Here is a 21,571-nt window from a genome sequence, read left to right on the forward strand (position 1 = left end):
ATGAAAGGACTTGGCTAGACCCAGAAAGCACAGAGGAGGTGGGGTCAATAGCCTTGGAGGTAGTTGCAGCCAGGCCTGAGTGGTTCATGCAGCTTCCCACATGGTTCCTGAGAACCACCAGCTTTCCCACCATAGTCTAAGAACATTAGGTTGGCATTTTCACACATTCTTGAGCATTAGAGCTCATCAGAACTTCTGTTATGGCACTTCAGGATGAGTACAGCCATGATAGAGATCCAAATGTCTTTTATAGTCCTAAGTCCTTTGAATAAAGCCCTTACTCCCTGGAATCTATAGTGTACCTTCTGCTCTCCAACCAAACCCTGAGATACACATCTAATTTCCATCCTTACCCAGGAATACCTTATTTCTATAATAAGCAGTAAAACCTACGTTCTCCAGACTCGAGGGAAAGTCTTGGGATCAAAGAAAGACTTTCCTTTCTTTAAAGACTTTCTTTAAAGACTTTCCTTCAAAGAATCATGCAGGTTCACTGTCACATTACACTCATATATCCATAACCTATTTTTGTATTTTAAATGACTGCTTACAGATTTCCTGCAATTTTGAGTGTGATTTTGCTTCGTTGCAAGCCACCTGCCCCCATGGAAACCAATCATCATTATTTATGCAAATCAATGGAGAAATATGATTCAATTAACAGAAACTTGCTTAACAGTCATCATGCATTGGCTTGTTTTTTATTTGACTTTTAATGTTTTTATAATGTCACATAAGCCGTTTTTCTCCCCCCTTCCAGAAAATGACTAAATGTAAAAGACAAAATAATAATGAAACCTCAAATAGGTAAAGCATTTACAGCACTTCAAAGCCTCCTGATAGTTTATCTCTGGTCAACAGATATTCTCAGACTCCTGCAGAGAAAGAGAACGAGATACAGAGAGGTCACACAGGTTGTTAGAGAAGAGCAGTAACTAGTACTGTAGTTCCCCGAAGGCTCCAACAAATCCCAGGTCCTTGTTGCATGAAAATAAGTCTGTGATTAGATACTAAATAAATTATCTAGTCCTCAGTAATAAATTCCTTATTAGCAGAATTAGGTCACAGCTACAAAAGTGGTTCTCTCTCTCTCTCTCTCTCTCTCTGTCTGCTAAAAAAAGACTTTTTTTGGAATTTTACCCATGAAAATCTGAATGGGAATTTGAGTTCTTTGGCTAAAAGGTTTTTCTCAGAACATGGGCAGCTTTCCAGACTTCTGTTTTATAATGAATATTCCTACTATTTTTGACTTCTCAGTGTTCCAAGGCCATGGCTACCCAATTTGGCTGTCATAAGAATGTTGTTACACTAAATCTGTTAAGCTCTGCAACGCAGAAGATTTCCTGAAACCAATTCATAGAGATGGTATCATTGAGGATATGGAGGAGGAACATATCCTAAGACATTGGTCCCATTGATTTTCAAGTTGGGTAAGAAAATGTAACTGGCGGTGAAAATGAAAGTTGAGGCATATTCTAAAATGAAACCTTAGAACAAGAAAGAAAAATAAAAAATGAAAAGTGGCAAAGATATCCATATAAATCTCTCATACTAAATTTTTTAAATCTCTCACACTGAGTTGAGTGTATAAACAGGATGAATGCTACCCAGACAACTGCAACTTTTGTCTCCTAGGGTTAGATGGTCCCTCCAGGCAGCCTGCTTCATCAGGATCTAACATGACCCTTCAAATTGTCTCTCAGAGATGACCAGCCATGTCTGGTCCATGGGAAGCATGGAAATGGAGAGACAGGATGCTTGAAGATTTATTTGAAAAGAGCTGTTCCCTACCTAAAGGAAGGCTTGCTTTCTAATACTGTGTTTTATCCTTTGCTGCATAACATATCATCCTAAAGCTCAGTGACTCAAAACAACCATAATGATCTGTAATTTCTCACGGTTCTATGCCTGCGGAATTCAGGAGCAACTTGGCTGGTCAGTTCCTACCTGGGTTTTCACAAGGTTGCAATCAAATGTCCTCCAGGACTGCTGTTATATGAAGGCTTGATGTGGGCTGGAAGATCCACTCAAAGGTGGATTATTCACATAGATGGCAGAGTGAGTACTGGCTTTCGACAAGTTCTTCTCTGCAATGTCCTCTCCGTGGGGTTACTTGAGTGTCCTGTAGGGATGGTAGCTGGCTTCCTCCTGAGTAAGCAAATCAGGAAAACAAAGCCAAAATGCTACAATACCTTTTATGACCTACCCTCAGAAGTAATGCCTTGTTATTTCTGCCATATTCTATTGGTCACATAGGTCAGGGCTAAATTTTTATAGGAGGTCATAAAAATCAAGAGGCAAGGATCACTGCGGACCTTTAGGAGGTCTGGCTAGCACAAATACTGATGCAGTCTGGGCACAGTAGCTCACATCTGTAATGCCAGCATTTTGGAAGGCTGAGGCAGGAGGATAACTTGAGCCCAGGAGCTCGGGACCAGCCTGAACAGCATAGTGCAGCCCCCACCTCTAAAATAATAATAATAATAATAACTCATGCATTGCATATGACTTACACTGAGAAATCTAGAAAAGGCTGGCTAATGCAGTAGTGTCAACAGAGTGCTGGGCAAAGGATGCGGCATTTCATGGGCCAGATGTGGAGCTCTCTGGGAGAGACCTGATGTGGAGTTACCTAATTGGAAACATGGGTATAAAGGACCAGGGGTTAGATTCATGAAAATGAAGCCTATACAGCCACACAGGGTCCTCCACTCAGTAGGACCCCACACTTGAGTGTAATGCACTGACATTGTCTTCTTGAAATTCTGAATACTTTTTGAACAAGGATCCTGACATTTTCATTTTGCACTGGGCTTCACAAATTATGTAGCCATTCCTGCCTCAGCAGCCAAAGGTGAAAATAGTGACCCATGGAAATAAAGAGGTGATTGCTCTGTCAGGAAACCATGGATGTCAGGTCCTCAGGGATAGGGTTTCCTAATGAACTCATAAAAGCATCTGTAAGAAAGTAAGTTCTAAACTGCTGCAAAAACTAAACGGATATCTAATTGCTAGATTTCTCCAATAGCCTGAGTTCCTCCAAAAAGCAGAGCTTAAGACAAGGGTTTGCATGCAGGTAGTTTGTTTTGGGAAATGACCACTAAAATAAAAAATGGGAGTTAGAAAGAGTAAAAGGGGAGGAGAAAGAGCTGGTACAAGCTTGCATCATTGAACTCATTGCTTGTGGGCAACTGGGGCTCAATCTCACCAGAGGGCTTGCTAAGGAGCTTTGTAGGATGCTCTGCAAGATTGACCTTCTAAGACAAAGAAAGAGGAATCATTTGTCCTCCAATTGCCACCCTGATGGCCAAACATTGCTCTATGGGTTTATAATGCTCTCATGTATGCATCAGAAAGGCTGAGTGGATTCCTTTGGGATGCTGCAGGGTGGAAGCAAAGAAGCCCTAGAGCAGAAAGCAAAGAATACGCTATGTTTCCAAGCGAATCCCATTACAGCTGGTCGCTGAAGCAAGAGATGGAGTGAAAAAGTGGATGCTAGGGGCTCCCATGGCACTACAATCTCCATGCCAAAGTCAGCCAAGCAATAACTTTCTTGCTCCTCTACTCACTCCTTCCCTGAACTCCATCCCTGGGGAGATGGGGGAGGGAAAAACTAGCAAAGATAGAAGAAACTATCTCTAGCCCTTCCCCAGTTGAGGCTTCCCTCTTGAGCTAGCAGAAGGCAAAAGCCTCAACTGTAATCAGTTTGGAATTACACGGGAACAGGTAGTTTAATTCCTCCATTTGAGACATTGCTTTATGATAAAGTGAAAAGAGCCTAGGCAAGTCCTGGGGCCTGCCTGAGTTTTCTTCTAGGGCCATGGGGATTAACAAGCCCCCAGAGTGTACTTAGAAGTGGTTAGATGGTGTAAGCTGGAGAAAGCTACTTTGTGAGTATCTCCTCCAAGCTTGTTCATCCTAATCGAAGACATTAGAAATATCCAGAATAGGCCAGGCGCGGTGGCTCAAGCCTGTAATTCCAGCACTTTGGGAGGCCGAGACGGGCGGATCACGAGGTCAGGAGATCGAGACCATCCTGGCTGACACGGTGAAACCCCGTCTCTACTAAAAAATACAAAAAACTAGCCGGGCGAGGTGGCGGGCGCCTGTAGTCCCAGCTACTTGGGAGGCTGAGGCAGGAGAATGGCGTGAACCCGGGAGGCGGAGCTTGCAGTGAGCTGAGATCCGGCCACTGCACTCCAGCCTGGGCGGCAGAGCGAGACTCCGTCTCAAAAAAAAAAAAAAAGAAATATCCAGAATGCACTTGATAAAACAAGAAGACAATGTTAAGGGGGCAAGGGGGAATGTGTTGTTAGTTGAATTCCTTTCATGACACAAAAATGGAAGCCAGAACTCGCGTCCATTTCACATTTCTTTGCTTTTTGAGATGGTGTTCATTCTGCCTGAAATATCCTGCTCCACTATCCAGTTCACCTCCCCTATCATTTGTCCCCTCCTGAGACAGGGAGGGTTTTGTTATTATCATTATATAGTATTATCGTGTGTATAGTCTGCCTTATACTAGAGATATTTATGGAGGCTTTTTTAAAAATAGAGCAAAAATGACACAAATTAAAAGGCATGGAAAATGAAAGAAAAAAAATAAAAACCAAGTGCAGGAAATTACAACAGAGTACAGAGCGAGACCCTGTCTGTTGCTCTACACATACCTTAAGTTACTGACAGGTGCTAGGGGTACAATTTTGGCTCTCAACTCTCTATTTTGTACCAGCAGCTGATACAAAAAAAGGGAACCTGATCCAGTCTCAGTCAGCAACCATAAGGCAAAACTGCACCACTTCTCAGGAAAATTAGAGCTACTTCTGATTCTGAAGTCAGGTGGACAATTGCCTCTAGGGTTCTCCTAAAGAGGCACACAATGTACAAAAATTGAACAAAGGCTGGGCTCCATGGCTCATGCCTACAATCCCAGCACTTTGGGAGGCCGAGGCGGGAGGATCACGAGGTGAGGAGATGGAGACCATCCTGGCTAACATGGTGAAACCCCGTCTTTACTAAAAATACAAAAAATTAGCCTGGTGTGGTGGCAGGTGCCTGTAGTCACAGCTACTGAGGAAGCAGGAGAATGGCGTGAACCCGGGAGGCGACAGAGCTTGCAGTGAGCGGAGATCACACCACTGCACTCCAGTCTGGGTGACAGAGTGAAACTCTGTCTTTAAAAAAAAAAAAAAAAATGAACAACATGCTCCACAATATCTTTTCTATTTATTTATTTATTTTTATTATTTTATTTATTTTTATTTCTTGAGACAGAGTCTCATTCTGTCGCACAGACTGGAGTGTAGTGGTGCGATCTTGGCTCACTGTAACCTCTGCCTGCAGAGTTCAAGCAATTCTTGTGCCTAAGCCTCTCAAGTAGCTGGGATTACCATGCGCCACCATGCCCAGCTAATTTTGGTGTTTTTAGTAGAGACAGATTCCTGGCCTTAAGTGATCCACCCGCCTCAGCCTCCCAAAGCGTTGGGATTATAGGCGTGAGCCACCTGGCCTGTCTAACATCTTTTCTACAGGCAATTCTTTTTTTTTTTTTTTTTTTCTCTGAGACGGAGTCTCACTCTTCCCCAGGCTGGAGTGCAGTGGCGCGATCTTGGCTCACTGCAACCTCCACCTCCAAGTTCAAGCAGCTCTCCTGCCTCAGCCTCCCAAGTAGCTGGGACTACAGGCATCCACCACCATGACCGACTAATTTTGTATTTTTAGTTGAGACGCAGTTTCACCATATTGGCCAGGTTGGTCTCAAACTCCTGACCTTGTGATCTGCCCACCTCAGTCTCCCAAAGTGCTGGGATTACAGGAGTGAACCACCGCACCTGGCCCAAGCACTTCTTATAATGTCCCTCAATCTGTGACACAGAAATGACAAACAGGAGAGAATCACAAGACCGAGGCTGACTGCAGACACCTTCGGGCCACCATGCACTATGGCTTTAACCCCCTTCGTTGCACTCACCATTTCTCATTGCAGTCATTTCTGCATGCATGTTTCTCACTTTATTTTTTATTATTTATTTAATTTTTGAGACAGGGTCTCACTCTGTAGCCAAGTCTGGAGTGCAGTGGTGCAATCACGGCTCACTGCAACCTCAACTTCCCAGGCTTAAATGATCCTCCCACCTCAGCCTCCTGAATACCTGGGAACATAGGTGTGTGTCACAATGCCCCACTAATTTTTTTAAATTATTTTTTATAGATACAGTGTCTTGAGGGTTAAAAGCCAGGTCTTGTTTATGTGTGCCACCACTGCCAAACATTTGACTTGGTATATATATAGCAAGATATTTTCTGCATAAATGAGAGAATTACAGAGTAATGCTTTTAATTAATGCGAGGCAACATAGAAAGCAGGAGACAAATGATCAGATGCCATTTCGTCTGCAGCTCTTGAGAAACTAAATCATGCACAAATGAGATCAGCCAGCCTCTAGGCTGCAAGAAGCAAGGTGGGATGGAATACTCTTAGCTTCCAGTCAACCTCTGAGTGAAAGTATTGAAATGTATTGTACAGAGATCACAGTTTACAAAGTGTCTCAAAACTTGTCATCAACGTCCATGTTGGTTACTTATTTCTCATAGCCGTATCTGCACAGCATGTGCTCCATGTTGACCAGGCTGGTCTCGAACTCCTGACCTCAGCTTCCCCAAGTGCTGGGATTACAGGCGTGAGCCACTGCGCCCAGCCCCATTTCTTTTGAGAATTCATCTTAGAATTTCAGCCATCTCTGAATTTCACTTAGATGGGTCTCTTTGGTTGGAGGACCAGCATGATAAGTCTTGATGTGAATTTTGACTTAGAAGTGTAGTAGATAGTGTTCTTTTTTAGTTTTGTATTGTTTTTGAGACAGGGTCTCACTCTGTTGCCCAAGCTGGAGTGCAGTGGTGTGATCACAGCTCCCTGCAGCCTTGACCTCCTAGGCTCAAGCAATCCTGCCACCTCAGCCTCCTGAGTAAAAAACTAGCATGTGCCACCATGCCTGGCTAATTTTTTTTTGTTTGTTTTGTTTGTTTTTTTTTTTGAGACAGAGTCTTACTCCGCCTCCAGAGGTCAAGCAATTCTCGTGCCTAAGCCTCTCAAGTAGCTGGGATTACCATGTGCCACCGCACCCAGCTAATTTTGGTACTTGGTATGTTTAGTAGAGAGAGACTCCTAGCCTCAAGTGATCCACCCGCCTTAGCCTCCCAAAGTGCTGGGATTACGGGCGTGAGCCACCTTGCCTGGCTAACATCTTTTTCTACAGGCAATTTTTTTTTTTTTTTTTTTTTAGACAGAGTCTTGCTGTGTCGCCCAGGCTGGAGTACAGTGGCACGATCTCGACTCACTGCAACCTCCACCTCCCAGGTTCAAGCAATTCTCCTGCCTCAGCCTCCCAAGTAGCTGGGACTACAGGCTCCCACCACCATGCGTGGCTAATATTTGTATTTTTAGTCGAGATGGGGTTTCACCATACTGGCCAGGCTAGTCTCAAACTCCTGACCACCTTGGTCTCCCAAAGTGCTAGGATTACAGGCATGAGCCACCACGCCTGGCCAAATTTTAAATTTTGTAGACACACGGTCTTACTGTATTGCCCTGGCTGGTCTCAAACTCCAGGCCACCCAAAGTACTGCGATTACAGGTGTGAGCCACCAATCTCCGCCTTTTTTTTTTCTTTTACAAAATAAAATACACTAAGATTTGAAGAAACCTTACTCATCTTTAAAAAGATTGAATGGCAATGAATCACTTTTCTGCAAAGGCTGGAGTTAGGAGAACCCTTGGTTGATGGCTTTGTTAATTTTTTTTTAATTATTATTTTAAGATTCAGGTTCACACCTGTAATCCCAGCACTTTGGGAGGCCAAGGTAGGCAGAGCACCTGAGATCAGGAGTTTGAGACCAGCCTGGCCAACATGGCGAAACTCCATCCTTACTAAAAATACAAAAATTAGCCAGGCGTGGTGGTGCACACCTGTAGTCCCAGCAACTCAGGAGGCTGAGGCAGGAGAATCACTTGAACCTGGGAGGGGAAGGTTGAAGTGAACCAAGATTGTGCCACTGCACTCCAGCCTGGGTGACAGAGCGAGACTCTGTCTCAAAACAACAAACAAACGAAAAAAAAAACAAAGTGCACGTTTGATCAAGAATTCAATTCACGATAATCAAGCAGCTCCTAACACAGCTCTCTAGTCACATTTTCAGATTTAGCTTTTGGGGGGAAAAAAAAGTCTCTATTTCCCTGTAGCTCTATGGGATAAACCTTCCATACCTCTCTTGGGTTATTATATTTGAAGGATTCCTGAGATACGGAATGAAAGAACTACAAAAAGCTATAATGATCGCTCATATCTGATTTTAATTAGAGAAGAAAACAAATCCCTTGCTCTCCTCCCTCAGCTGGGACGGGGTTCTTTTTCACAATGCCTCCATGGTTTTTCTTTCCTTGCCTTGAGCACAAAGGCGATGTGCATTTTTCAGAAGGAAAGATGGCAAACATGCCCATCTCAACACAAATACATTTTATTAAGTATATATACTCTGCAGAACCCCCCACCCCCGACACACACACACATACACACACACACAAAATCTAAATGTGCTTTTTAAAAAGGCTGGGCTGGTTTAAAATGTCCTCAGAACCAAAGCAACATACCCCTTTCAGAGTGCTGGAGAAAAGGCTGTTGAACAAGCTCTCATGGCTCAACAGTAGAGATCTGAACAACATATCTGACTCTTAACATAATTTGAGAAGAGAGGCCTCCCTCTCAACCTGTATTTTTGGCTCACTCAAAAAAAAAAGTGCTCCTGTCAGCCTTTAATTTCTCTGCCTGGGTCTCTAGTCTGAGGACAGCGTCCTTTTGGAAGGCTTCGGCAATTTCTGTGGAGCCATGTTTAAACTGGGCGAGTGGAAAACTAACTCCCTTTAATAAAAGTGGCATTGTTTTGCAGTCAGGTAATTCCAAGTGGGCTCGCTGGTTACTTTCCATGGGAATAGTCTTTGAGGAAGAAAGGGCCTTTGTTGAGTTTTGTTTTGTTTTGAGAACAGTCAATTGGTTCTTTCTACTCTTCCTTCTGGGGCGCCAATCTTTCCAAGGATAACCACAAAGTGCAAGCAAAAATAATGAAAAAGGAAAGAAAGAAAGAAAATCTGTATGCATACCCAGGCTGTCATTATCTGGGGTTGTTTTCGGCCGTTCTTGTCTTCTGACTCCTACCTGGCACACAGGTCACTCCTGCTCATTACTGTCTATCTTGTACACGCCTTGCTCGTACATATGGAGGACCAGGGAGGAAAAGCATTGCTGTAAATTTCCTCCTTCTCAAGGAATCCTGCTCCCTGAGTTTCTACTTAAGTGACTTCTCACCTTCAGACTCAGTGAGGTTGTTCTTGTTTGGCTTCAGATAAGTGGCTGAGATTTTAATTGTTCTAAATTGGTCTGTTTATCAGGGTAACTCTTTCAGTTTTCTTCAAGACAAATGATTAGGTCCTTCAGTCTTTATCAGTATATTAAGTATGTTCTTCAGGTGTGGACTTAACTTTGCCCTCTACTCCCAGCAACCGTTTCCTTTCATAACTTGGGTGTAGTTTAAACACACACACACACACACACACACACACACACACACACACACACACACACACACATTCTCTTACTCAGAGTTATTTTGGAAACTGTGTTCTTTATCAGTGACACCATACCAACCTCAAAAGAGTCAAGGATTCCTTAAAAAGGAGAAGATTTTCTATATTAAGTCTGAATTGAGAAAGGGGGAAAGAAAGGAATAACACAGAGAGTGATAGCAAAAATTAGGAGGTCTCAATGGATTGAAAAGGTAGCAATAAAGGACATTAAGTGTGCACAATGGCTGGGTTCTCTGTATTTTCTCATTTCATCCTTAGGACAACTTAGAGAGATAAGAAACCATATTTTCTCTTTTTAACAGATGAAGAAATTGAAGTGGAGAAAGATAAGAAGCTTGCCGAAAGGCAATGAATGGTAGAATATCTCAATAAGCCAAACTATTTTCAACTTTTTACTGATGAAGTAACTCAGGTTCAGAGATGTAAAGCAATTTGCTCAAGGTTAACCAGCAAATCAGTAGAAGAGCTATGATTCAAGCCAGGTGTGTTGCTCCAAAGTAATTTCAAGGCAAAACCTGAAAAGCAGGAACTGGAAGATGAATGAATATATACTATGAGATGATCTTGTCCTAGTTTAAATAAATCTCAGCCAGCAGCCATCCAAAGAATCTGCTGGAGGAGAAGTGCAGGCTTTTATTGCTCAAGATAGGCTAAGCTATGCTGCAATAATAAATAAAGCCTGAAATTTCAGTGGCTTATAAAAAAAAAAAAAGAGAAGAAAGAAAGAAAAAAGAAACATTTGATTCTTACTCACACAAGTCCACTGCTTGTGGTCAAGCAACTCTGCAGTGCAGCTTTCTTTGGTACTTCCAGTATTCAGACTTCTTTCATCCTGTGGTTCCATCATCCCAATAGAACAATTCTATGGTCACCCCAAAGAACAAAAGAAAAAAAGAGGAGGCACAATGCTCTTTATAACCTTGGCTGTGAAGTAACATGCATCATTGCCCTCACAGCCCATGGCCAGAACCAATCACTGGTGCCAGTCTTCTTGCAAGGGAAGTCAGGAGACATAGGCAACCCCTTGGGTATTTGGTGGGTGGTAAGTACAACTGTGAGACACTCCCCAACTTTCCTTGGCCTCATTTTTTTTTTTTTTTTGAGACAGAGTCTCACTGTGTCACCCAGGCTAGAGTGCTGTGGCATGGTCTCGTCTCACTGCAACCTCCACCTCCCAGGTTCAAGCTATTCTTGTGCCTCAGCCTCCTAAATAGCTGGGACTACAGGTGTATGCCACCATGCCCGGCTAATTTTTGTATTTTTAGTAGAGATGGGATTTCACCACATTGGCCAGACTGGTCTCAAACTCCTGGCCTCAAGTGATCTGCCCGCCTTAGCCTCCCAAAGTGCTGGGATTACAGGCATGAGCCACCATACCCGGCCTCCTTGGCCTCATTCTTGAATTTTTAATGTCTCTGTAAAAAAATGAACACCATTGAACCTTAGTATAGGCCTTTCGGGAGTAGCAACAGGTAAAAGCAATTGCAAAATGCTTTCTTCAACAAAGTAGTAACACCTGAAATTTGAGTCATGATGGGGATCTTTAGAATCTCTGGCTACTCCTGAAAAATCTGGAGGTTACCGCTGCAGCCCTCGTATGATGGTTTCCAAAAAAATGCAGGAGATCCTCCCACCTCCACATTTAAGAAAAACTGAGAACACCCACCTTTTCGATTGGTTTATGATGGGTTATCTTCAGAACAAAAGAAATATTCTAATTTCAGAGACTTTCAAACAAACTGAGTGTTTAACACATAGGCCTTTTGATTCCCACAGGAGGAACCATCACATAAGCTTATATTGTTACGTGAAATATGCCCAGGGTGGAATCTCATTAATAAGCCATTGAAGTTGAGCTTAGGCAGAGATGATCCATGAGCTGGATCCAAGGTAACATAGGAACTCAGATTCCTCAAGTGCAGCCTCAATTGCATTCATTTCATATACCTGCACCATGTCAGGCTCTGATTAGGTAAAAGAGTATTAGTCAATGCATTTCGTTTTTTGCAAGTGACAGAAACCCAACTCCCACTGTCCTCAAACAAAATAGGGAAGGTTTTGGCTCCTGTAACCAACCACTACCATATAGAGAAAGCCTGCTTGAGAATGAAGCCAGCCCAGAGGAAAGCAGGGCCGAGAGGAGAGGGCAGAGTTTTTAGGAGTTGATCAAACCCTTGATCCAACTGTACCTGAAGGAAACATGGAGTTGGGTAAGCAACAAATTTAAGGTTTTTAAAATGTGTTGTATAATATTTTGTTTGCTTAGGCTTATTAGATACTAGTTTCTATTGCATATAACTGACAGCCCCAGCCAATAAATATGCTGAGTAAAGGACACAGTGAAGTTGTCCTATAAAAAAATATTACTGACCTTGGTTTCTCTGTCTTTCCCAAGTCAGTGTTCATACATAGCTATGTATTACACTCCTACTAAACAACAAGCCCTGTTCTAGGTGCTTCAGATATAGAAATGAAGACACACAAAGACTCTGCCATTGTGGAGTTTATATTCCAGTAGGGGAAATGTAAAACAAATAAATAGATGGGATGTCTGGTCTTAGGTCAAATGGGGAAGTTTGGTGATTACCGCTTTAATTCCAGGGAAGTCTCAATTCACAGGATACCAACTGGCCTCATAATCTGACCCTAGAGAATGGTCAGTCTCTGGGTAAATGTCATCCCAACCTCTCATCTCCATAACTGAGACAGTACATTTCCTTTTGCCTTTCAAGTCTGACAGCCATTCCTTTTCATTAGCCAAGAGAACAATGGACAGATTGAAAAGAACCCCAAGCTAGAAGTATATGAACATAGATCATTGTCCCAGCTCTGTTACCAATAAGCAGCCCTTCCCCTGTCCCTGTTATATGATTTAATGATAGAATGGGTTGGATGATACAGCATTTGCTTTCAGTGACTCCAAGAGCAATGCCAGAAATTCTATTGTAGACATCTACCACAATTCCTGGTTCGTGGTACATGCATGATATATATTTACTAATTAGTTCTCAGCTGATTAGTTAACTGAGATGCATGGAAATTAGAACCCACCACCTCTACTACAAGAACATGGTTATCGGAGAAGACCAATGTTACATATTTATTTTTAAATTATTTGTTTCCTAGATTTATTGTGTATCTCCCTACAGGCAAGTTTCATGAGACTAGGATTTTGTCTGGTTCATCTTTGTGTCCCAGGGCCTATGTAGTGCTCACTAAAAGGGATGAATGAGTGAATTAATACCATAGGAGTTTACAGAGTGAGCCAGGGAAAGCTTATGAAGATGGGGCATTTGAGCAGGACATAGGAAGATTCTTAGAATTTAAAAAGCGGGCTGGGCATAGTGGCTCATGCCTGTAATCCCAGCACTTTGGGAGGCTGAGGTGGGTGGATCACCTGAGGTCAGGAGTTTGAGACCAGCCTGGCCAACATGATGAAACCCAGTCTCTACTAAAAATACAAAAATTAGCCAGGCTTGGTGGTGGGCAACAAGAGTGAAACTGTCTCAAAAAAAGAAAAAAAAAAGCAAAACTTTTAATTTAGAACTTTGCTTTAGCACTGTCAATCTGAAAGCAGTATTACAATGGATTGTCAAAGCAAGAGACTAAAGTTGGGAAACAGTCCAAAAAAATAGGAAAAAATGAGATTTAGAAAGGCACAAACAGGAGGAATTATCGTAACAACACACCCCAGCATGTAATCCCTTTGAAAAATAATAACTTTACAATGGAATAATCTGGCAAACACTTCTCTAACCAAGTGTTCAAAGCTGAGATCCGTCACCATTGATGTCAACTGGATATCATGTACCCCCTGATGTGATGAAAAGAGCACTTCACATCTGTAGTATTTTTTTCCCAAAAACCCAAAACCCTGGTCTAATTATGAAAAAAAAAAAAATCAGCCAAACACAAATTGACGGATACTTTACAAAATACTTGACTAGTACTCCTCAAAATTGTCAAAGTCATGAAAGCAAGGAAGACTGAGAAACTTACAGATAAAAGGGAACTAATAAAACGTAACACTAAATGCATCGTTGTGTCTTGTATTGGATTCTGAAATAGTGAAAAGGATATTAGCAAAAACTGGTAAAATTGAAAAAATTATCTGCAGCTTAATTAGTAGTAACATACAAATGCTGTTTTCTTAGTTGTCACAAACAATGTGATGATAAATTAGGAGTAATTGAAACCAGGTGATAGCTATATTATCTTTTCAACTTGCCCACAAATTTTAAATTATCCCCAAATTTTTTAAAGTAATGTTTTAAAATAACACACATTTATTTAGCTTACAATTGTACAGGTGGATAATTTCGACTGGGCTCCACTGAGTGGTTCTTCTAGTCTTGGCTGGGCTACAGTCAGCTCAACAAGGCAGTTCTGCCGCTAGAGACTGGCTGGCTTTTGGCTGGAGCACTTTGGCTTTGATAGGCATGATCTCTTGTTCCCCCAAAATCTAGCCTGATTTGTTTCCACAGTGCCTGGGCAAATTTCCAAGAAAGAATAAGTGGAAGTGAACACAAGTGTACAAAGCTTCTTGAAGCCTAAGCTCAGAACTGGTACATCATCAACTCCATCTCATTTTTGTGTCCAAAGCAAGTCATAAGGCCAACCCAGATCCAGGGGAAGGAAACAGGTATCACCTTTTGACAGCACAGCTGCACAGGCATGTTGTAGGGCGCATGAATTTCTGCCATATCTACAGTCTTTTGTGTGGTATTTAGTTTCTTTCTCCTTGAATCTTACAGCAGTTCTGAATGGTCAAGAGCAGTTCAGTCAAACTGCTTCTTGTCATTTATTTGCAGCCACTGGCAGGGTAGAAACTTGAGGGTGCAGAGGTCTAGCATCAGTGATTCTCTCTTTTTTTTTTTTTTCATCTGTGATTTTCATTAGGAATCTGGTATCTATGAAACAACAATGACTTGCAAGCATCGTTCTGAAACCCAGCTCCTCCATTTATTAGCTCTGTAATCTTTGCCCATTTTTACCTGTTTGCACCTCAATTTCCTCTTTCATAAAATGGAGATAAGAGTAACAATGTTATGGTGTTATGAGGATGAAATGTATATAAGGCCATACCTGGCAGCCCCTCCCCTTGCCCAGCCTAGATTTGCCTGTAGGAAAAGAAAAACACTGTTGTGCAAATCTTGCCCAAGAAGTTTCTAGCTCAGTGAGACATCACAGCTCTGCTGGAAAGGTCAACTCAAAGCAGCTTCCGAGCTCACCTGGCCTCCTGAAGGACTAGACCATCCTCAGAAGAGCCTGAATTGGATAACAGTTAACTAGGCACCAGCCTTCAAGCTTAACATCTTGTTTCCTTTCTTAAGACACTCAGTTAGGAGGACATTACCATTTTAGCTGCATGGAGAACTAGCCCTGGAGAACTTAAGATCACAAAGCTATGGAGTAGGAGAACAGGGATTAGAATCGAGCTGTTGGACCCTCAAGCGCAAGCTGGTAACTACTGTGTATTCCCCCACTCCTTGCTATATTATCCTCTGCCACCCAGCCCCCACTTAATAACAGGCTCTATTCCAAAACACTGCATAGTTCTTGATGGGGACTTTGGTGCTCCAGGGACAAACTCTGAGCAGCATTTGGCCACTATGTGCTACATTAAAAACTCCAAATACCCTTCACCTTCCCCAGTGGAACTATTTCCAGCATTGTTATTCAAGCTCCCCTCTCCTAAAACTACAGTTATTTAGAAGCAAAACATTAGGGAGCAAGATAATGAGGCTTTGAAATTGCCAACATTACTCATCCCCAAAGCTCAAATGGAAGCATTCACAGCTTCCCTTCCTCTCCTGGTGACAACCATTGTCTCCAATTCACCACTGAGGAACTGGGAGAGGTGTGAAGATGCAAAATTCTACACTTTCAGAGCTGGAAGGAAGTTTAATGCAGCTAGTCCCAATGCACAGATGCTAAAATGAAGCCTGGAGAGAAAGGGATTTGTCCACAGAGCTAACCAGAAATGTGAGAAATCCAAAGGGTTTTTCTGTCCAGTATTGCATTTGATCCTGACAAGAACGTTGTGGAGCAGCAGAGCACATATATTTATTTTAAAGACAGGCTGAGTTAGCCAATGTAGGGCATCCAGAGTGTCTGCAGCAACACTGAGACTGGAACCACCCTCCTACTCCTACTGCATCACACAAGACTTGTCTAGGCTGATTCCAATTTTTTTTTTTTTTTTTTTTTTTTTTTTTTTCGTAATGAAGTCTGCTCTGTCACCCAGGCTGGAGTGCAGTGGCACAATCTTGGCTTACTGCATTCTCCACCTCCCGGGGTCAAGCAGTTCTCCTGCCTCAGCCTCCCAAGTAGCTGAGACTACAGGTGCCCACCACCACACCCGGCTAATTTTTGTATTTTTTTAGTAGAGATGAGGTTTCACCATGTTGGCCAAACTGGTTTCAAACTCCTGACCTCAGGCAATCCGCCCAATTTAGCCTCCCAATGTGCTGAGATTACAGGCATGAGCCGCCACACCAGGTCTGATTCTGATTCTTAACTGCGTATCTTCATGTAAGTCATGACTTCTCTAACCTCAGTTTTCTCATCTATAAAATTAGAATCAGGATGATTCTGAGTGCTGCGTGATTAAAATGAAATAATGATGCATCAAGCTCTAGGTGTAGAATTAGCATGTGGCACATGCTGCAAAAATGATAGCTGTTTATATGATAATTTTTGTACCGAAGCTGATGTTTTCTTTTCTTTTCTTTTCTTTTCGTTTTTATTTTGAGACAGGATCTCTTTCTGTCACCCAGGCTGGAGTGCAGTGGAAAGACCACGGCTCACTGCAACCTCCACCTCCCAGAGTCAAGCAATTCTCATGCCGCAGCCTCCCAAGTAGCTGGGACTACAGGCATGCACCACCACACCTGGCTAATTTTTGTATTTTTAGTAGAGACGGAGCTCTTCTCTGTTGGCCAGGCTGGACTTGAACTCCTGGCCTCAAGCAATTAACCCACCCTTGCCTCCCAAGGTGCTGGGATTATAGGTGTGAGCCACCACACCCAGCCAAATTCAATATTTTTTTAAAATATTACTTAATAGGGTCAGGCATGTGGCTCATGCCTGTAATCCCAGCACTTTGGGAAGTCAAGGCAGGAGGATCCCTTGGGCACAGGAGTTTGAGACCAGCCTGGACAATATAGTGAGACCCCATCTCTTAACAGAAAAAATTAGCCAGGTGTAGTAGCACAAGTCTGTAATCCTAGATACTAGGGAGGCTGAGATAGATGGGAGGATCACCTGAGTCTGGGACGTCGAGGCTGCAGTGAGCTGTGATCAGTCACCGCCCTCCAATATAGTGAGACAGCGTCTCACTCTGTCCCCCCAGGCTGGAGTGCAGTTGCACAATCTCAGCTCACTGCAGCCTCGACCTCCCTGGACTCAGGCGATCCTCCCAAACCTCAGCCTCCTGATTAGCTGGGCCTACAGGCATGTGCCATCATGCCTGTTAATTTTTGTATTTTTCTGTACAGACAGGGTTTTGCCATGTTGGCCAGGCTGGTCTCGAACTCCTGGACTCGCAATATGCCTGCCTCGGCCTCCCAAAGTGCTGGGATTACAGGCATGAGCTACTACGCCTGACCATTTTTTTTTAATCACAGGAAAAATGATTCAAAGTGTCACTTCAGAGACATGAAATTTTGTTTGAGTTCTGGTGTAATATTTAGATGATTTATTCACAGAAGGTGATCTGCTAATTCAGGGACCTTGTTTTATGGCCCAAATTCTTTCCAGTTCATTCAACTCCGCTTTCGCAGAGACGGGGGTAAACATAGCTTTCTGACAAACGTCCTCATTTTGACTTTAAGTAGCAAAGAAGTGTTAGTGTTTTGGTTGTTTCCTTTTGTTCATCATAGACAGCTAAATGGCACATAGGCCATCTTGGCTCATACCTGTAATCCCAGCACTTTGGCAGGCTGAAGCGGGCAGATTGCTTGAGTCCAGAAGTTCAAGACTAGCCGGGGCAATATAGTTAGACCCTGTCTCTGCACATCTCTGTAGTCTCAGCTACTCAGAAGGCTGAGGTAGGAAGATCGCTTGAGCCTGGCAAGTTCAAGACAGCAGTGAGTCATGATCCACTGCACTCCAACCTGGGTGAGAGTGAGAGATCCTGCCTCGAAATAAATAAAAATGAAAGGCACATAATTTACAATCCATGTCAAGAAGACCTTGCTTACTCTGTTTTCTCAAAGGACTTTGTGCCATTCTCTTTCTCCTGAACAATCTGTATCATAGGTAAGTTATACAGTCCCATCCTTCCAAAATTCTTACCTTTAAACACATTTCATGACAAGAGGGTTTTGCAGCTAAAACCTTTACCCACAGAATTTTATCTAATCCATTAGTGGGACATCCAAGACATTTCCACCAACCCAATAGTGCACAAGTAAAGCTAAGTGAACATTTGTTGAAAAAAAATTACTAAATATTAAGTTTACGTTGATTGAACATATATGTGCCAGGTACTATAAGCGCATTATATGCATTATCTTACTTATTCCTCCCAAGAATTCCATGAGGTAGGTACTGTTACTATCCCTGTTTTAAAGATAAAGGATGGAGGCTGAGAGAGTTTGAGTAGTACAGATTTATGGAGTAGGGACAAAAGCATTGGAACCTGATGTCCTCTCTTCTCTAACCACCACACTGCCTAGTTCAGAAAGTACGAATCTGAGGAAGAACAAGTGAATGGACAGTTAATAGGAATGGCCTATTGATTTCTTCAGGCTCTTGCTCTCAAATGGCTAAGTGAGGGTCTCCTGACCTTCCCTGCCATCCATCTCTTCTGCTTACTTCAACTGCTTGATTTAGTTGACATCTTTCAGGAAGCCAAGGTTAGCTAATATCAACTTCAATGAAAATTTAGCTTTAGAGATGAACCAAAATGAACCACATTTTCCCAGTGATAATTCACTTAAGCTTGGCTTATGCTCTCCAGTTTCAAAATCTCCATCCTGTCCTCTTCACACTGCCTGAATTTGAATCCCTGTTCCACCATTTACTCTTTTTTTTTTTTTTTTTTTTTTTTTTGAGATAGTGTCACTCTGACACCCAGGCTGGAGTGCAGTGGCATGACCTTGGTTCATTGCAACCTCTGCCTCCTGGGCTCAAGTGATTCTCTTGCCTCAGCCTCCCGAGTACCTGGAACTAAAGGCATGCACCACCACACCTGGCTAATTTTTGTATTTTTAGTAGAGACTGGCTTTTGACACATTACCCAGGCTGGTCTTGAACTCCTGGCCTCGAGTGATCTGCCAACCTTGGTACCATTTATTTTTGAGTCCCAGGCAAACTCACTTTCCCACATTGCAGTTACCTCTTTTGTAAAATGTAAATAAAATAGGCACTCATCTGATTGGGTTGCTGTGGGGACTAAATGATGAACACATGTAAGTGCTTATTGGAGAGTCAAAGACTGAAAATCTCTCCATCCTTTCAATATGTCTCTGGGACTGCATTAATAATCACACCTGGAGAGGCAGAGGTTGTAGTGAGCCAAGATCGTGCCACTGCACTCCACCCTGGGCGACAGGATTGAAACTTCGTCTTAAAATAATAATAATAACACTAATCTCACCCGGAGACAGTGGCCAATATCTTAATGCCTGGCCGGGTGCGGTGGCTCAAGCCTGTAATCCCAGCACTTTGGGAGGCCGAGACAGGCGGATCACGAGGTCAGGAGATCGAGACCATTCTGGCTAACACGGTGAAACCCCGTCTCTACTAAAAAATACAAAAAAACTAGCCGGGCGAGGTGGCGGGCGCCTGTAGTCCCAGCTACTCGGGAGGCTGAGGCAGGAGAATGGCGTGAACCCGGGAGGCGGAGCTTGCAGTGAGCTGAGATCCGGCCACTGCACTCCAGCCTGGGCAACAGAGCGAGACTCCGTCTCCAAAAAAAAAAAAAAGAAATCTCAAGGCCCTTGATGAGTGAGAGAGTGGACCAAATCACCCTTCTGCTTTCCCCTGTCCATCCCCACCCCAGGTTTCATGTTGAGATTTTACAGAGAAAAAAAACATAGTCCACTTGTAAAATAAACCAAATAAAGACTGGGCATAGTGGCTTATGCCTGTAATCCCAGCACTTTGGGAGGTCAAGGTGGGTGGATTACTTGAGCCCAAGAGTTCGAGACCAGCCTTGCCAACACAGTGAAAGCTCATCTCTACAAAAAAATGCAAAAATTAGCCAGGTGTGGTGGTGTACACCTGTAGTCCCAGCTACTCAGGAGGCTGAAGTGGGAGGATCACCTGAGCCCAGGAGGTTGAGGCTGCGTTGAGCCGTGATCATGCCACTGCACTTCAGCCAGGTGACAGAGGTGAGGCCTTGTCTCAAGAAAAAAAAATGAAAATAAAATAAATCCAATAAAATGTCTGAAAACTCCTAACCTCTCAGTGTTCTGTAAGGCTCCTTTCATTGCAACTGCCAGCATCTTCAGTTCTGTGTCTTATGCATTGGGAGCCGTCTCTGCAGCTCTTCCCATCCACCCACAGCAATTTTTATTACACTGCCAGGTGTAGCCATCATTTACAGGGGAGCAGCCCTCTATTCTGATAAGGCATAAAAAATGAGCTACGGACTGATCGTCCAGCCATGTGTCCTTCTGCCTTATCTGCAAATCCCATTATCAGCAATTTTCTCAAGCCTGTTCAGGTCACTTCATTCTCTTATCCTCACCTACAAATGCTCCTATTCAGTCTTTCTTGGGCTCCTTTAGGAAAATGCACTAATAATGTACTATCTATTTTTTAATTGGCGTATCAATTAAGATATGCTTCTGTCATTTGTGCAATTATTAGATGCATTTCCACTGTAAAAGAAACGCAGACTACAGCAATGCTCCTTTTAAAAGGATAATAAACAGTACTGACATGAGTCTGGTTAGTATAGCACACCCATATATTCCTAAGGCAGTGCAAATTACAACATCTCCTTTTTTCCTCAAGCTTTAGCAATATGAATTAAGGACTTTACGAATGCCTCTGACTCAATAATTCTGGATTCTACACTAAGGAAAGAATGCTAAATATTAAAAACAGCTTTATTCCCAAAGATGTTCATATCAGTGTTATTTACCATAGCAAATCAATGACACATTTCAAATTTTAAAAAGGAAATGATTAAATGAGGTATTTTATAATCACCTAATAGACTATTGTGCAGCCATTTAACATTTGCTTTCGATGATGCTGACAATTTTTGTAACACAATGTGAAATGGGAAAAAAGGCAGATACAAAGGAACATTTATAGCATGATTACAAATTTATAAAACAAAAACTTTCATTTAAAAGAAAGATAAGAAAATGTAAAGGCACAAAAATAAATGAATGTTATTATGGTAAATCCACAGGGCTGTGAGAAAGAATAAGGGTCCTAATTTAGACAGGAAGGTCAGGAAAGTCTCTTTGAAAATGTAGAGGATAAACAAAAATCAGCCAAGGAAAAAATTCATCAAGGAAATAGCCAGGAAAGGCCAGGTGTGGTGGTTCACGCCCATAATCCCAGCACTCAGGCAGATCACCTGAGGCCAGGAGTTTGAGACCAGCCTGGCCAACATGGTGAAACCCCATCTCCACTAAAAATACAAAAATAGCTGGGTGTGGTGGTGCATGCCTGTAGTCCCAGCTACTCAGGAAGCTGAGGCAAGAGAATCGCTTGAACCCTGGGAGGTGGAGGCTGCAGGGAGCCAAGATCATGTCACTGCACTCCAGCCTTGGTGACAGATCGAGACTCCATCTCAAATAATAATAATAATAAAATTTAAAAAGAAATAGCCAGAAAAAAATTAAATAGAAAACTTAAATATAAAAATTAAATTTTTAAATTAACCAAGGAAATAATTAATCAAGGAAAAAATAGCACGTACCAAGTTTCTGAGTCAGGAAAAACAGGATAAATAGGAATTACTGA

At 42.6% G+C, this 21,571-nt stretch overlaps 1 long non-coding RNA gene across 3 annotated transcripts; it reads right to left on the minus strand.

The window, feature by feature from the left end:
• Positions 1–670: 670 nt before the first annotated feature.
• Positions 671–10,594, minus strand: LOC144330635 (uncharacterized). 3 transcript variants are annotated; one of them, XR_013396969.1, is made up of 4 exons: positions 10,392–10,594; positions 2,514–2,632; positions 1,948–2,148; positions 671–875 (listed from the first exon to the last, which is right to left on the minus strand). It is a non-coding gene; the product is annotated as an uncharacterized LOC144330635 (long non-coding RNA). The 3 variants fall into 3 exon arrangements; XR_013396967.1 differs by lacking the exon at positions 10,392–10,594 and adding an exon at positions 9,155–9,394; XR_013396968.1 differs by lacking the exons at positions 2,514–2,632; positions 10,392–10,594 and adding an exon at positions 9,155–9,377 and having other exon boundaries at positions 672–875.
• Between the last annotated feature and the right edge of the window lie 10,977 nt (positions 10,595–21,571).

This window comes from Macaca mulatta, chromosome 8 (genome assembly GCF_049350105.2).
Source record: "Macaca mulatta isolate MMU2019108-1 chromosome 8, T2T-MMU8v2.0, whole genome shotgun sequence".
Taxonomy (NCBI): Eukaryota; Metazoa; Chordata; class Mammalia; order Primates; family Cercopithecidae; genus Macaca; species Macaca mulatta.